The following is an 11,213-nucleotide window of genomic DNA, read 5'->3' on the forward strand; positions in this document are numbered from 1 at the left end:
TGAACTCATAGAAAGAAACAAAAATTCAAGTGAATGCATGAAAGAGATTATGCCACAAAATTTATTTAAATCTGATTTGGATGAATTATATACTTCTCTTGAAGTAGATAACTCTCTTGAAATTTTTGCTTGTGAATGTGGTGTTTGTAATGTTTGTCTTGAGATCAGTGCAGCCATTTCAGGTGAAGATAGTCTGATGCCGACAACCACTTGTGCAGAAATTCTAGCAAATTCAACAACTCTTGAACTTGACAAAACAAATGTGGATTTTTGCCATAAGCAACCATTGCCTATAGCAGAACTTTTTTTGGTGGAAACTATAATTAAGCCAAACAACATGGAGTTATCTTTCACCATTTGTGCATCTCTTCCACCTATTTTATCAAACTCACTAGCTAAATGTGGATTTTCTATTCTTCATACTTTTGTTATTGCAGGTTTACCATATGTGCAGACTATTCCTCCTAAGCCACCAGATTTTTTACTAATATTCAAGTTCACTTGCTATTTAATTTTTCCTATTTCATATGTTCGTAGTGCAGAAAGGCCTCCGCCAAAACCACTAGACATGAAAGCTACATTCCACCTTAACCCCTCGGGTGTGTTCTTTCCTTTCTCTCACTCTTATTTTATATTTATGTTCTTTCATTGAGGACAATGCATGTTTTAAGTGTGGGGGAGGGAGTAATTTATTTTCTTTATTTTGTTTTTGTTTTTTTCCTTTGTTTTCGTTCTTAAAAAAAAAACATCTTTTTGAAAGTTTTGGGCTATAGACTGATTTGAGTCGAGTTTGCGGAGACTTGGGAAAAATTCACAAGATTGGTATCGTTTTAACACCGTAAGTCTCATGCATATGGAAATTGATTTGAATTTTTTATTATGTTTTAGCCTTAAATTCTCATTCTCTGACAGCTCTTGAGTAGTTTATTTCAGCAGTCGGCACCATCTCTCACACACTTTACGCAGGAAGCTGATGAATATAAGTGAATGTTCCGAAAAGAAAAGAAAAAAAGAGAAAAGAAAAAGGTAATACACCTTCTAAGTTTGGTGATCCTCACCCGGTCACTTAACCCAACGGTTGTGGAACCTTCAAAAAAAAAGATTTCAAAACTCTTTGTTAGTTGGTTCAGCGGTTTCTGGTGCTGAACTTGGTAGGGAGGATTACGGTCCGATCCCCCGCAACTACATCTGAGTAAACAAAGGGTTATGCCACGTAAGTACCAGAACCCCGTGCAGAAAAGGATCAGAGTCACTAACCGGTCGTCTTGCTATAAGTGTGTGGAGATAACGGGCTTAATGTGATTGCGCTTGAATGAAAAAGAGCAAAAAGGATGAGTAAGTTAGGCTATGGTATAATAATATGATTTGAATTGGTTTGTGTATTTAGGAGGCTTATGTCTGCATATCTGTGGTTAGTGTTCTTACGATGTCCTTAGTGTGCAAGATTAGTACCTGTCGATGCAAACTTACCCGAATAAGATTTGTAGCCTAGGACGAGTAACTGTTGATGTATTTGTGTTTTCTTTGTTTTGTTTTTCATTTTGCTCGGAGTGCAAAAGTTCAAGTGTGGGGGAATTTGATCAGTCCATATTTATGCATATTCTCCTATATTTTTACTTAGGCATTTCTTTACTTTACCTTGGTTATTTTTCTATTTTAATGTGTTTTTATGATTTAGTTTATTTTTGCCTTTATTTGATTTCCGCACTTAATTTTCAGCATTAGCAGTCTGCACTAAAACGATCATAACTGGAGTTTCAGGAATCCAATTGAGGCGTTCTAATAATCGCCGGAAAGCTAAGAGAAAGATCTACAATTCTCGTGTTGGAGTCGAAGTCAGATTCTGAACTCATATTTTCCAGAAATTCGTTGAAGTTGCAGCACTAGTTTTTTATTTAGTTTTGGATCATTAGTTTATGGGCTTGGGTTATGTTTTTGACCCAGTTTGAGTTAGTAGAGAAGAAAACCTTATTTTGTTTTATAAGGGTTGGCAGCCGCTAGAATACGGGAGACCTTTCTTTTGCCACAAATTTTACTTTTGGTCTCATGATTAGAATGAAGAACTAATTCCCGAAGGCAAATCCTACTGCTTATGGGTTCCATTGCTTTGAGGTTATTCTAATACTAATTTAAATTCGATTTCTGTTCAATTCTTTTCTATGAAATCATTTGCTTAATTTGATTACAATTGTTTGCTTAATTCGATTGTTGTTCATAGGATAGAATTGATTAAATTCGATTGTATGCATGTTCCTAAATTTAATTGCGTGTTATCGTTTGCTTAATTCGTTAACTCGTCATATTCTTAACCGTTTGCTTAATTCGGTAAACAGGAACATAACTCGTATGATTTTGATAAGCGCTTGTCTGATTAATCTCATAATCGAATAGGATCGAAGCCGTTTAGGGATTGGTGTTATTATAACCGATGATAAGTCGGAACCCGAATCAGTAGGATTAGCCGTTTAGCTTATTTTGATAATCACTTAATTTACTCTATTTTATAAATTGATTCTAAAACCATAAACCCCCAATTTTATTTATATTAGTTAATAACAAAAAAGAATCCTTGTGAGAACGATATCCGAGTTGTCGTTACCGTTACACTATATTTTCAAAATACTCGTTTTTGATCCGCGCGCGACAGCGGATCAACTATCATTAGTATCATTCATCTAATATTATGGATTAGGTCATTTCAAACCTATCAACATCCTAGATCCAATGATATTAATGAAGTGGAGGAAGTAGGAAGCCAAAACAAGCATAAAAAAGGCAAAAAAACACATTCTGCCAGCAGGAAATCGATTTCATGCAGAGGGAAATCGATTTCCATAAGGCAGTTTTCAAAAAAAAACAAGTTACGTACAGCATGAAATCGATTTGAGCCTTAAGGAAATCGATTTGACCAGTGCAAATTTCAGCAAAAACAACATTTAAAGGCATAAAACTTGACTTAAGCAAACATACAAACACCTTATGATCACATATCAATTGGAGCACGAATTTTCCATCAAATCACCATCAAATAGCACCAATATAGCATCAAAGATGCATCACACACAAGCAACAAAGATCTACATCATGATATACAAAAAGGATGAAGAAAATTACCAAATCTTGAACAAAACTTAGATCTACTTCAAGAATCACCAACACAAATCTTGATCTCTCAACAATTGAAGAAAAAAGAGTGAAATAGATGGTGGTTTAGCTCAAAGTTTGTGAGGTTCAAGATGTAACTCACAAACTTTATGAAAGAATGAAGAGCTTTGGTGAATTTGGTAGGAATGAGGAGAGAAATTGCAAGAGGTTTTTTGGCTCTCAAAAGCTTGAGAAATGAAAGAGTAGTGGGCTCTATTTATAGGATGAGAGCAAGAGTAGTGGTAATTTGGTCTTTTTGCATTTGGGTAATTAACTTGTGTTTAATTGGTGATTAAAGTGGCATTTAAATGGTAAGAAATGGTAAAATGAGGTTAAAATGGGATTAATGAAGGGGTTAATTTGATGAGGTGGAAAATTGGTAAAATGATCAAATAAAAAGGTGCCAAAATGATGTCAAGCTTCCCTCCTTATATTTTTTGAATTTCGCCTTAAGGAAATCGATTTCCCCAGGAGTGAAATCGATTTCACTCTGTTCCAGAAGAGAAATTGGCGCAAAATACACTAGGGAAATCGATTTACCCAGGAGGGAAATCGATTTCATGCTGTCCAGAATGTGATTTTGGTGAAGATTGCTGCAGGGAAATCGATTTACCCAGTAGGGAAATCGATTTCATCAGTCAAAAATGTGAAAAATGCCTTGTTTATTGCATGTCTTGGCTTGGTACCTACAAAATAAAAGCCTACAAATAAACAAAGAAATATTTTTGGTATTTGGGTTAGTATAATATGCATAAAAGATAAACAATCATTGGTGCTTGATGGTCCCTCTTATTGATGAGGTGAGTGCAACACCACAAACAAAACTTCCAAGTGAAGCTCTTGATTAGTGATTGAAATATGAATGATATAGGATCTTAGGGTCAAAAATTGGGGTATGACAGCACCCAATTTTTTAGTTTAATTGTTTTCGGATATGCATATCCGAAGTATCCCAATATTTCATTTTCAGGGTTTTCGAATATGCATATCCGAATTAACCAATATCTCAAATTTATTTTGATTTTATTTAAAAAAAAATATTTATTTATAATATAGTTATAATCAGTGGCGGAGCCAGGACTTAAAAGTTAGGAGGGCCGATAAAATAAAATAAAAATTATAAAATCTTTTAAGTTTTTTTATACAAAATATTTAAATTATACTTAAATATTAACAGAACTATATATATATATATATATATATATATATATATATATATATATATATATATATATATGGGAGCGTATTCGGTGAGAACTGATAATTATATGAGAAATGAGAACTATTAATATCAATCGTTAGATTTAATTAACGCTTGAGATTGTAATAAATAAAATAAGTTGAAATGTACATGATTATATCTAAATAAGTATAACACTCATTTAATATTAGATATTGTTGATTATCTTAAACGAAAATAAAAAATATTTATGTCTAAGTTTATCATTTAGTAAAAAAAATTATATTCTAAATTTTGTATTGTTAAGGATTTTTTTAAATATTTTAATTTGGTTGATTTATTTATATCCAAATTTATAATTTTTTTATTTTTACAAATTTTACAATCGTGACTCTTTTGAATATTGACAAACTAGATATTTTAATCTTATTATTATTCTTGCAAGTAGCATATAGAAAAATATTTTCATTTTTGAAAGAATGATAATTTTATATTGAAAAAAATAATGTATGATAAAATTAAAAATTATAATTTATCAATAGTTAAGAGGGGTCACAAATATTAAAAACTATTACAATAGTATAAATTATTAAAATAATTACAATGGTAAAATTTATAAAAATAAAAAAATTCCAAACACACAAATAAATAAATCAACAAAATTAAAACATTGGAAATACTTTCACATTTCTTTAATATTTTTAATAAAACATAAGTGATAAATTAATATTTTTAATCATAAAAATCAAATAAAAATATAGATGATAAAATAATGATGTACTTTTATTTAGTAGAATTTGTTAAAATAATAAATTCTTAATTTGTAAATAAATAAATCAAACAAATTATATAGGAGATAAATAAATAAAGTCGGCAGTAAAAAAATTAAATAAAGTTCTACACTTAGACATGTCTATTTTACAATCATGTCTATTTTAATAAAATAAATAATATCAAAACTCCCCCAACAATAAAAAATATTAAATATAATATTTTTTATAATAAACTAAAGAATCAAGAGAGTTTGAAAAAAAAAACGAGATAACATGAAAAAATTTAAAATTAAAATTGATATGTTTGATATAAAATTAAATAGCATATAGAATTATATTTTAGGTAAGATTTTATTCTTAAGAAAATTTTAAATATTAAGAATAATAGAAAAGATTCTATAAAGTGCTCTTAATATGGAATAATTAAATCTTAAGCGTTAATTAAATCAGATGGTTGATATCCATAGTTCTCATTTCTCACAAAAGATATCAGTTCTCACTGGATATGCTCCCTATATATATATATATATATATATATATATATATATATATAGTTTGTCTATTATAATACGACAGATCAAATTAACTATTTTTTAAAACACAAAATGTACAATTTCAGCCCTAAAATAAAACTCTAATATTAAAAATTTACACTTTAATCAAAAGAAAAGTTTTGAAATTAAAAATGCATAGAGGAATGAGATGAACTTACAAATAAATAATATAAAAATAGAGATAATAGTGGCGCAAGTGCGATAGGAGAGAATAAACTAAATGTAATTGATGAGAATTGTAGATGTGAAAAGTGATTTGATATTAAAAATACTAGAAAGAAATTGTAAAAATATTACTCCTTATCCTCGAAAGAGTGCTGATTTATTTATAGAAAAAAAAATTCAAAATAAAATTATTTTTTTATTTTTAATAAAATACTAATTTGTAAAATTAATATTACTTATATCATTTTCAAATTAATATCTTACCATTTATGTTAATAATAGTGATGAATAAATCAATACTCGAAAGAAATAATTTTGTAATTTTTATTATCATTTTGAAATACTCAAATATATTTTTATAAGAAAAATTGATACAATTAATAAATTAGTAGAATATACTAGTAAAATTCACTTATTAAATTAGGTTTTATTAATTTTTCACATATAAAATTAATAAAATTTATAAAAAATTAGTGTAATATTAATTAGTATAATATTAATTTTTCCCTAAACATAAGATTATTTGAATATTATTATAAAATTAAAATGTATTGATAATATTAAATTTGCAGATAATTAATACAATTTATAAATTTATCTTTAAGAATAATAATTAATATTTTTATTAATTTTTTCTTATAAATTATCAAAAATAATATAATTAAAAATAATAGTGATAAAACAATATTCATTATTATAGTTGAGTAATTGGAAAGATGTACTACTTATGTATTTTATAAAGAGAATGTTTTAGCTTGTAGAGAGATGTGAGGCCATGACATTACATTACAATATTATTAAATTATTTATAAAAGCTAATGAGTTCTTCTTTTTACTATTTATCCTAATACATAATACCATTAAACATGATGACATTTATATCAAATACAAGTTATTTTCATGGTAGTCTTTTTCAATATATAAATTATTTCTAAAAAGTAATGGGGTGACCGTGACCTTCCCCCGTCACCACTGGCTCCGCTACTGGTTATAATATAATTAAAGTGATTTATTATTAATAAATAATAATTTAAATACACATTATTATAAATAAGAAATAAAGAGTAATTTAAAAAAAAATTAATATTAGTGAAAATTTTAAATAAAGAGTAACTTATTTCATTTAAGGAAACACTTTCTTAAAAGTTTTGTAATTTTTTTAAAAACATTTCCTCTTCTTTGGTTTAATATCAGTTTAAGAAAGATAAGATATATATTAATTATTATAGCGAGAATTTTTTAATTTTATTATCTAAAACTAAAGGTTGAATATATATACATGAAATTAATTTTATAATATTATTGTTTTGGACTGGGCCGAGCATGTTCAACACTTACTTTTGTACCGAGTAGGCCCAAGTCTCTTGGCTAGCCAAGCAGGTCCAATCTGTTTGGGCCCATTTCCCAGTTACTGTTACAAACACTGGTCACACACAAAGACCACGTGGGTAACGCTTCAGCGAAGGATTCAGTCAACTACCTCCGAACTCTACGCCACGCTCACCTAGAACGTGAGTCACCTGCTGACTCAGCCCTAGCAGAGGATGTTCTTGCAGTTTCCTAGCACGTGGGCCTCCAATTGAATTTGAACCAAATAGGGAACCTTGGCCCAACGCTGGAGCTATAAATACCCTCTTTCACTAGAGAGTCAGATATTCATTATTTACTTCCTAAACTCTTACTTACTCTTTATCTGGCTGCCACTTACTTTGGCATCAGTGAACCTTGCAGGTATCCCCCATTCTGTCTTACTTGCCAGATCCAGCCGCCGTGACGATCCATTCTGATCATGTTAGATCAATTATATATATTTTATTTTATATACAAAATTATGTTTGAAAATTAAGAAAAAATCCCAAAGAAAAAAGAGATTTTTTTTTAGATTAATAAAAATGTTGAAACTGTTTCCTTAAACCACTTTTCTCTTGAAATACAAAAATATAATCCCTCGCTTTAGAAATTTTTTATTTAAGAAATAAATTGCTTAAAATATCTCAACACCAAATATTGTGATTCACTTTGATTTTAATTTTTTAATAAATATTGGTTTATTTCGAAAATGCATCTACAAAATATCTCAACACTAAATATTAAATTATTTCGAAAATACATTTTCAAAATTTTTAAAAACGCTAAAAATTATAAATTTGGTGCATTCAAATATGCATCTTCGAATTCAAGAGGAAAAAAAGGATTTTTGCCAGATATTCCTAAGGAGGTATATGAGTGGAATTAGAGATTCCCCTAAACAATTTATATCTAATGGCCCAATACAAAACCATAAAATCCAACTTAAAAGCTACTATATACATTAATCCAGCTAATGCACATAAATACAACAATTAGAAATATTAAATGGAGTTGTTAATTAGATACTTGCAAGTTTATACAGTAACTAGTAAGATACATTTACTCCCGCACGTGTAAATTTATTTAATTTGTATTGCGGGAGTAAATTTATTTAATTTGTATTTAGACACATGTAAATTTAAAATAAGTTGACTTAATTATAAATGAACAATAATTATATAAATTCAATTGTATAAATAACCATATAAAAAAAATGACTCATGATATGGAGAAAAAGTATGAAATTTTAAAATTTGAAAATAAAATTTTTCTCTCAAATAAAGGCAATTGTTGATTAAAATAAAATAGATATTGTGTTGATAATGACCCGTGAGAAATAAAAAATTATTTAATGCGATATAAAATGTATTTAGATATAAATATAAAATTTGAATATTTTACTTAATTATAAAATAAACAATAATAATATAAATTTAATTGTATTAAATAATCATAAAAAAAGGCATCGTGAGATGGAGAAAAAGTTAATATTTAAAATAAGAATTTTGTCTCTCAAATTAAGACAATGGTTAATTAAAATAAAATAGATATTGTATTTATTGTGACCCGTGAGATAAATAAAAATTAATTATTAATATTTTTAGTGATAATAAATAAATTAAAATGAAAATAAGAAAGTGTGGGAAAATAAATGTGAGAGAAATTTAAAATTTTAATTAAGAGACAGTATGTTGAGGAAAAAAAATTGATCAATGAGGCCAATAAATAAATGACACTTGTAAGACAATGTGATATGAATAATAGTTTTAATTGAGACATTTATTATTTATTTATAAGCCCTTTTAATAGTGTAATAATTTTGAACATAAAAAATAATTTAAACAAAATATGCTATTGATCTTTTATAGTTAGATAGTAAATTTCCACCATAAAATTAACTAATTAACTAATAATTGATCCATACTTTTTTATACATGAATGAATAATTGATCCATACTTGGTAGCCAGCTTTCGCTCCTTTCAAATTAATATGAATATTTGAGGAGTGAAACCCAAAAAAGGAATCTATAACATTACGTTGGACTCCACATTGACACATAAATTAATCATCTTATCTTATAGTTTTGTGGTATATTTTATTCGTAACCACGATATAAAATATAGGGTTAATACCTATTTTCCCCCTGCATTTTATTTTTTTATTTTTTCGTTGACTGGATAGCCCATGTGGCTTTTTTATATTATTTATTTATTATTTTTATTGCCAAGTAAGCATTTTTTATTATATAAATTTTTAGTTTAGATTAGAAAGCATCCAAAAATTTCTCTTGGTTTGTCTTGGGTGGGAGTTGAACCCACAACATTATTGAACCCAATACATTAGTTTCCCAACACAATGGCTGAAACCACTAGCCCACATGATACCATTTGTAATATTCGTGCTTGGAATAACTTTTATAATATGTTATACCATTTGATTACTTGTATTAAATTTTATTACTTGATTTCAATTATCTTTTTACTATTACTTTATTTTTTAATTATTTATATTTTATTTAATTTACAACGCATGTTTTTATTTAATATTTAAATATATTTTATTTAATTTAATACGTTTTAATCATTTATATACATATTTAAACGAATACAATTTAAAACTATAATTAAAAAAAATATTGTTGTAAATATTAAAATCAAATAATAAATATTAAAAAAAAAACATTTTTGTAAACTAAATCATTATAAACTAAAAATATTTTTATTTGGTTCAGTTAGTATAATAACATTAACTATTAACTAATAATTATTAATTTAAATATTAACTATTAACTAATATATTACTTTATATGTACATAATTTTTAAATAGTAATTTAAATATTAGTATTTAAAAATATAAACGATATTTAATATAATTATTTTAGTTTATACTAACTGAACAAAATAAAAATATTTTTATGTTTTATATAATAATTAATAATTTAACATCAATATACTGTAAAAATTTAATGTTAAGAATATTAAAATTATTTTAGAATTAAATAAATTATTTATATAGATACTATTTATATAAAATAATGTAATTTAAAAAATATTGTAGCTATTTAAATAAATTAAAAATAAACTAAATAAATTATATTAATATATATTAATTAATTTAAAACTATTTTAATTAATGTAGTTAAATTAATTAAAACTAGTTTATAATGATTTAATTTATAATGATTTAGTGATAATTAATATAATTAATGATTTAGTTTATAAATTAATTAATATAATTAAATATAATTATTTTAGTTTATACTAACTGAACTAAATAAAAATATTTTTAGTTTATAATGACTAACTGGTTCAGTATCTAATAAGTATTACAAAAGGCACCAATAAATCAACCAAAAACGTGCAGCCTAGTGGTTATACTGATTTTGTGTAAGCCAAGTCCCATTGAGACCATCTTTTTAAGCTTTTATATGGGGGGAAAATAGGTCATTAACTATCTAAGAGCATTTATTTGAGATGGTAATGATCTCCGCCGGCTTAACCATAAGTTTTTGGCTTGAACATAAAACAATGTTAAATTTTTGAGAGAGTAAATTTTAATTTGTAGTCCTGTTCAACTCGAAAAATTAATCTATTCAGTGCGTGCAGATAACTCCTAATATATATAAAAAATATATATAGGATTAAGTACTTAATAACTAAATAAATTCTGGATTAGATCTCAGTCTTATGGATGCAGCAAAGGGATGCAGCAGTGTTAAATCTTTTGAGGAAAAATTTGATCGTCTATTTGATTTTACACGGTTCGCGGGATTAATCTCTGCAGTTGCACAATATTAAATCTCTTGTAGAAAAACTTGATCGCTTAGATGATCTTATACGGCTTGCGAGATTAATCTCTCCAGCTGCGCAGGGGATACCCCAGTTTATATAAGTAAAAAATACAGAGACAATTGATTACTCCAAATAAGTGTATGTTTTTATTAATGCATGAAATCAAATCCCAAAACATGGACGAATTTATTTGTTACAAGTCATCGTGGAATCAATCCAAACCTGAATTGAAAATTTCAAAACAAAACAAAAAC

This window comes from Vicia villosa, linkage group LG6, assembly GCF_029867415.1.
Source record: "Vicia villosa cultivar HV-30 ecotype Madison, WI linkage group LG6, Vvil1.0, whole genome shotgun sequence".
NCBI lineage: Eukaryota > Viridiplantae > Streptophyta > Magnoliopsida > Fabales > Fabaceae > Vicia > Vicia villosa.